Source organism: Drosophila miranda (genome assembly GCF_003369915.1).
Source record: "Drosophila miranda strain MSH22 chromosome Y unlocalized genomic scaffold, D.miranda_PacBio2.1 Contig_Y1_pilon, whole genome shotgun sequence".
Lineage (NCBI taxonomy): Eukaryota > Metazoa > Arthropoda > Insecta > Diptera > Drosophilidae > Drosophila > Drosophila miranda.
The window spans coordinates 33,136,254-33,143,103 of record NW_022881603.1 but is presented as its reverse complement, the minus strand read 5'-3'; positions in this window follow the sequence as shown (position 1 = coordinate 33,143,103).

Sequence of the window (6,850 nt, the reverse complement as noted above, 5' to 3'; positions counted from 1 at the left end):
TCCATGGACAGATCAAAACAAAAAAAAATAACAAGAACCAATTTGTTAATAAGGGAAATGCAATAATAATACACCCGAACCCAAAATATCATATTAACCACAGTTTTTCAGCAACCATCAGAAAGCGCTTTCGACGGTGGATCCGCAGTAAAAGGGAGTTTATTTACTAGGTATTTGATTACAATCATTTGGGCATGGAAGAAATTGTCTATGGGTGTTCCGACCAAATTGCCTCACCGTTTCGTAGCCCGTAAGAATCAACATTTATATTCTATCTTTAAATTTTAATCTTTACCATTGCACATTTATTCAAATACTAGTTTATAAGTTTACCTGATCCTAGTTCAAGGGAACCAGGCCCAGGTAGCCTATGGGAGGGAACATATACCCCGTATTTTTATGTATAATTTAGTTCCAATAAATATCATTATAATGTTTAACTAAACCCTTCTTATGATCTCCCCTTCCAAGCCCCTGTAGCGCGTGTCGGACACCAAGGGGTCATGGCCGACAGATAGATGTATGGAATGGCATGACCAAGGTAGGGTGGGCAAGGGGTCCTCGAAACAGCTGAGGATCGTCCGTCTGTCTTTTAGGTAATCGTCCGTGTTATGTGGTCATTTGTAGTGAACTCTGTCCCGTGAGGTGTATGGCTTGTTTTTTTCTTGCACGTTAAATTTAAAATAAAGAAAGTAAAGGGCCTCGGCCTATGACAATAAACCAACTCCACCCCCTTGCTGACGAGCCAGCAGCCGGAACCAATACGTGCCGGTCATAGCCGAGTAATACCATCTCGCCCAAGTACTCGCTACCCATTACAGTAATAATTAAGAAGATCTTTATTTTTGGCGCCCAACGTGGGGCCACCTTGTGTTGTACATCGGATTGACTCCGATTAATTAATACCAGGAGGACTCACACATTACATTGACCACAATTGTCTTCTTTCCCATCTGTCTTATTTACAACCTTGTATTGTCTGAGTGAATAGCGTAGGGTAGCTGTCCGTAAAGTTTACGCTGGTTAGCGTATAGCTTTGATGGCAAATATCTGTTTCACTACAAAGTTTTCTGCGAGCATGGAACCATGACAAAAACTTGGAATGCAGGCAAATTAGCCTCAGAGGCGATAACCTGTCCAGTGAGATGTGGGTTCGAGCGGGATTTCTATATTTTCAACAAGTGAAGGGACGACTGGGATGGAATGCATAGGAATTCAGGATGGGTCGGCTGCGAGCAGTTGCCTTCTGACCACATTTACCTAGCGATAGTTTTCACTTAACTTTATCTTTTATTTGTTTTGATGTTTTTGTTGAAAAGCCATTCTGACGATTGGAAATCAAGTTGATTCAACCTTAGGGATGAATCTCTGACCACGGCAGATGGACTGGAACGGAAACATGGCAGTTCTTCTATTTGTTTGTGATCGAGAAATTGAGTCGAGTAGGAAACAAGGAGAGTTTTTTTTGTCATGAAATGCCTCCTGTCCTCCTCCTTTTTTAAAAAAAAAAGCGGACAATTGGTGTGCAGCTTCTGCAGGGAGCTATTGGGAGTCGGGAGATCATTCTTTTCTTTTGATGGTATAATTTCAAAGAATTAAATTTCTTTATATATTTGTTTTATAGAAACATTTTTATATTTTCTTCTATATTTTTTTTTATAATTTTTTTTATATCTTTTTTTGTTATATTTTTTTTATATATACTCACATACATATGTACATTCATTATACAGGCTACATAAATAGATTTGATACATTTATTGGGGGGTTATTCCGCAATATGATGTAATTAATTCAGGGAAGAAATTAAATAGTTCTATGGGTCTGGATAGAACGCCACGAAAAGGGGAGCCTCCTCGAAGCATAGAATGCAGCTTATCCAAGTCCGAGTTGGGAACTGGGGAAAATTATAAAACGAAGTGCGGGCATCCGTTTCATAAGGCATGCATAAAAACGCATTTCACTGTTAAAACAATTTGCGCAACTTGTGATTCGGTTTGCATAGCTCAAACCATTACAAATCCAGCTAGCACATCTGTGTTAACGAGGCAGCAATCTAGACTCGTACCAATCCCAAGAGCAGATAGCTTATCAGATTTGGCCGAAACGAGAAGTGAAGAGCTAAGTGCGAGCGAGAACCCGTCCATCGTGGAGATGAGCCAGACGTCTGCCGAAATTGCAGCCGCTGTCAAGGCTATGCAGAACGAGCTGTTAACTCAGTTGACAGAACAAATGGCGAATCTCATTCAAACCAATGTAGAAGCTCACATAAATAATATGGAACAGCAAAGACAAACGCCAAATCCAAATACTAGCAGGAATACTTCTTTGAAGCAGCTACTAGGAATCAATGGGCAGCAACCAGATCCGGGGTTACCTCCGCGTGCTACCAGCGCCCGATCGGTTGGTTCAGAATTGGCCCAAAGACCAGACAAAGTAGGCCACATAATGTCGAACTGGAAATTAAGATTTTCAGGAACCACCGATACAATAGGAATCGATAGCTTTATCTATAGAGTTGAGGCCCTTACTCATCAGACGTTAGAGGGAAATTTCTCACTTCTGTGTGGTAATGCGAATTCGCTATTTGATGGCAAGGCATCTGATTTCTTTTGGCGATATCACAAGTCGGTAGGAGGAGTTCGTTGGCAGGAGCTTTGTGCTGCGTTGAGGAAGCAATTCCGAGACTCCAGAACGGATGTGGATATCCGCCAAATGATAAGGGATAGAAAACAGAGGGAAAAAGAAACGTTCGAAAGTTTCTACGATGCCATCCTAAAGCTAACTGATAGACTCGACCAGCCTCTTAGTGAGAAGACGCTGATTGAAATTGTGAGGCGTAATTTACGTCCGGAAACTCAGCATGAAATTCTTAACATACGGGTAGATTCGATGGAAACCTTGAGGGATATATGCAGGAAAAGGGAATGCTTTTTAGAAGAAGTCCGTAAGAATCATGGTTATCAGAAACCATCGGTCTTTAAGAAGCAGATATCAGAGCTCTGGGAGGAAGCGAACATCGATGATGCCGTAGAATTTTCTGAAGGAGAGGTAGAGGATGAGATAGGCGCTTTTGCTCTCGTATGCTGGAATTGCAGGAAGGAGGGGCATAGGTATCAAGACTGCGCGAAAAAAGGAAAATTTTTTGCTATGGATGCGGTATTTCTAGTGCCTATAAACCTTCATGTGCGCGATGCCAAAAAAACGCGCAAAGGAGCACTGCAGCATCTCGTCCACTGACCAGTGTTCCCAACCCGCAAGCGGCGACAAAGGAGTGAGGATATATAGCAGTGGTGGGGAGCGGGAAATGACACACTCCTTTTCGGCTGGTCAGCCAGAGTATTTTTGGCATACTAAGCTGGAAAATATTAGGAAGATTGGGTTTCCGAGCTTTGGCGACAAAGCAAAGACAAGTTCTCGCAGCAGTCGGCGGTTAAAAAAATTCTGGGAGTCAGTAAAGTACATAAATAGCATTAGAAGAAATAAAGGGGACAAACGCCCTTATGCTGAAGTTGGTCTTCTGGATAATAAGCGAGTGGGTTTGCTCGATACAGGAGCTGCTCTGACTTGCATCGGAGGGAAACTGGCCAAAGAATATATTATCAGCAGGAAGCCGTTTAAAAAGGTGCTGTCCAAGGCATGCACCGCTGATGGAAGTCATCAGAAAAAAGTTGGTAAATTTAGGACTAGTATAGAGTATAAAGGTATAAGTAAAGAATTAGATATATACATAATCCCTTCGTTAAGTCAGGATGTTTATTTAGGAATTGATTTTTGGATGTCGTTCGATCTTTTGCCCCCACCCTTAGAGGTGGCGGAAATATCAGCCGCCACAGAGCAGCACGTTCTCACAGACATTCAGCAATTGAAATTGCAGGGAATGGTCCAACGTTTTCCATCATTTGCGACATCGGGTCTCGGGAAAACTTCGGTGTTGTCACACTCAATAGACACTGGAAACGCGAAGCCTGTTAAGCAGCGTCATTTTCCAGTTTCCCCGGCAATTGAGAAGTTATTGTACACTGAGATTGACAGGATGCTTCAACTAGGAGTGATTGAAGAATCTGAGAGTCCTTGGTCCTCGCCAGTAGTACTTGTCCGGAAACCGGGAAAAGTCAGAGTTTGTTTGGACAGCAGAAAAGTGAATGAGGTTACGGAAAAAGATGCGTACCCCCTTCCCCAAATAGATGGCATTCTCAGCCGTTTACCGAAGGCAGTGTTCATAAGTAGTCTCGACCTGAAGGATGCATATTGGCAGATCCCCTTGGATCCGGCATCTAGGTGTAAAACTGCATTCACGGTTCCAGGGAGGCCCTTGTATCATTATAAAGTCATGCCGTTTGGTCTCTGTAATGCCTCTCAAACCATGACACGCTTAATGGATAAAGTCATTCCTGCGTCGCTTAGAAACGAAGTCTTCGTTTATTTGGACGACTTATTGCTGGTGTCAGATACGTTTGAGAGACATTTACTCGTTTTGGACACCGTGGCCTCGCGGATTCGGGAAGCTGGCTTGACCTTAAATATCGAGAAAAGTAAATTCTGTGTGCGCTCTGTGAGATACCTAGGGCATATAATAGGAGAGGGTGGTATTCGCACTGACCCCGAAAAAGTCTCGGCTATTTCGGATTTTCCATTGCCGACGTCGTTGAAAGCGTTGAGAAGCTTTCTGGGATTGGCAGGGTGGTATCGAAAATTCATAAACAACTTTGCGTCTGTATCCGCCCCGTTGACCGACCTATTAAAGCCGAAGCAAAAATTCGTGATGACAACAGAAGGCAAGGAAGCTTTTGAGCGGTTAAAGGGCATGCTTTGCAGTGCTCCGGTCTTGCAAAGTCCGGACTTCAGCAAACCATTTTTTATACATTGCGACGCCAGTAAAAGCGGTGTAGGCGGAGTACTGGTACAGAAGTCGGTCGAAGGGGAAGAACTGCCGATAGCCTTTGTTTCGAAGAAACTTAACAAAGCCCAAAGAAACTATACGGTTACAGAGCAGGAATGTCTCGCTGCTCTGGTGAGCATAAAAAGATTCAGAGCCTATGTAGAGGGTCAGGAGTTCACTGTAATTACGGATCACGCCTCGCTGAAATGGCTCATGTCTCAAAGTGATTTGAATTCGAGGTTAGCGAGATGGGCTTTAAAGCTGCAAGGTTTCCGGTTCAGTATCCAACACAGAAGAGGGAAGCTGAATGTTGTTCCGGATGCCTTGTCCAGGGTCCCATATGACCAAGTGGCTGAAGTGGATTTCAGCAATGGCTTGCTGGTGGACATTGAGTCAGCTCATTTCAAATCGGGAGAATATTTGGAACTGATGGAGTGAATTAAGAGCAATATGGCTCAACTCCCCGACCTTAAAATAGTTGATTCTCTGATCTATCGGCGATCCGAGCATGTAAAAGGAAACATCCTTAACGACGCGTTTGCTTGGAAGTTGTGGGTACCCAGGGGGATGGTCAAAGAAGTGCTTAAGAGAGCACACGATGATCCGCTGGCTTCCCATGTTGGAGTCCACAAGACACTCGAGCGGATTCGGCGTTATTATTTCTGGCCCGGACTCGTCAATGACGTAAAAGACTACGTGGCAGCCTGCGAGCAATGTAAAATGTCAAAAGCTCCAAACGCTCCGTTACGTCCACCGATGGGAAAAGCGGCCGAGTCGCAAAGGTTCTTCCAGCGTCTCTATATTGATTTCTTAGGTCCGTATCCTAGGTCTCGCAGTGGAAATATAGGAATTTTTATTGTCCTGGACCATTATTCGAAATTTGTTTTCCTCAAGGCTGTAAAAAAATTAAATGCGGATGTTGTGCTGAGGTATTTAGAGGAGGAGTTATTCCATACTTTCGGAGTTCCAGAGGGAATTGTATCTGACAACGGATCGCAATTTCGATCCGAGAAGTTTCAAGGCCTGCTCAGAAGGCATCGAATAACGCACACGCTAACAGCTGTCCACGCTCCCCAAGCCAATGCTTCGGAGCGAGTCAACCGTTCGGTCATCGCTGCCATTCGGTCGTATATTCGCAGTGACCAGAAAGACTGGGATGAGAGTCTTAGCAAAATATGCTGTGCGTTGAGGTCGGCGGTTCACTCAGGGTTAGGATCCAAGCCCTACTATATGGTTTTCGGCCAGCAGATGGTGTCTTCAGGCGCAACGTATTCTTTGCTGAGGAAATTGGGGATGTTAGAGTACAAGGCAGCGACCTTCACACGTGAGGATTCATTGGATATCGTCAGAAAGAGAGCGTGTGAAGTGATGCGGAAGCAATGGGAGCGAAATCGACGGCATTATGACCTGAGGGCACAGGAAGTATCGTACCAGGTGGGGCAGGAAGTGCTACGGCGAAATTTTAAACAAAGCAATTTTCAAGCCGGCTACAACGCTAAGCTAGGGCCAATGTTTCTTAAGGCGCGAGTTAGACGGAAAGTGGGGAACTCGATTTATGAGCTGGAAGATCTGCAAGGAAAGCTCATCGGAAGGTACCACGGGAAGGATATCCGGCAAGTGTAGCTACAAGCCAGTCAGCCTTGTGGATTCCTCAAGGCAGGCAATATCCCCAAGTCTGACTTTGGCAGGGGGGATTTTGTAAGAGGCTTGTAGCTGAGGGCGTAAACTAAATTGACCGCCAACGGCGTTGTATGGGCAGCCAAAGTCTAGCTGCTACAGGGGGTTTTGGAGTCAGGGGCTCTTAAACGGTGCTCTGAAAGGTTGGCTCCCTCTGGGGGTTAGTTAACGCTGATGGCAGGTGAAGAGAAAGAGGAGAAAGCGATGACATTCGAACGTCATCCAGCGGATCCGACCGGTCTCATAGTGGATGGGAGCGTGTCCATCTTCCTTTTGGAATTCGGATGTCGA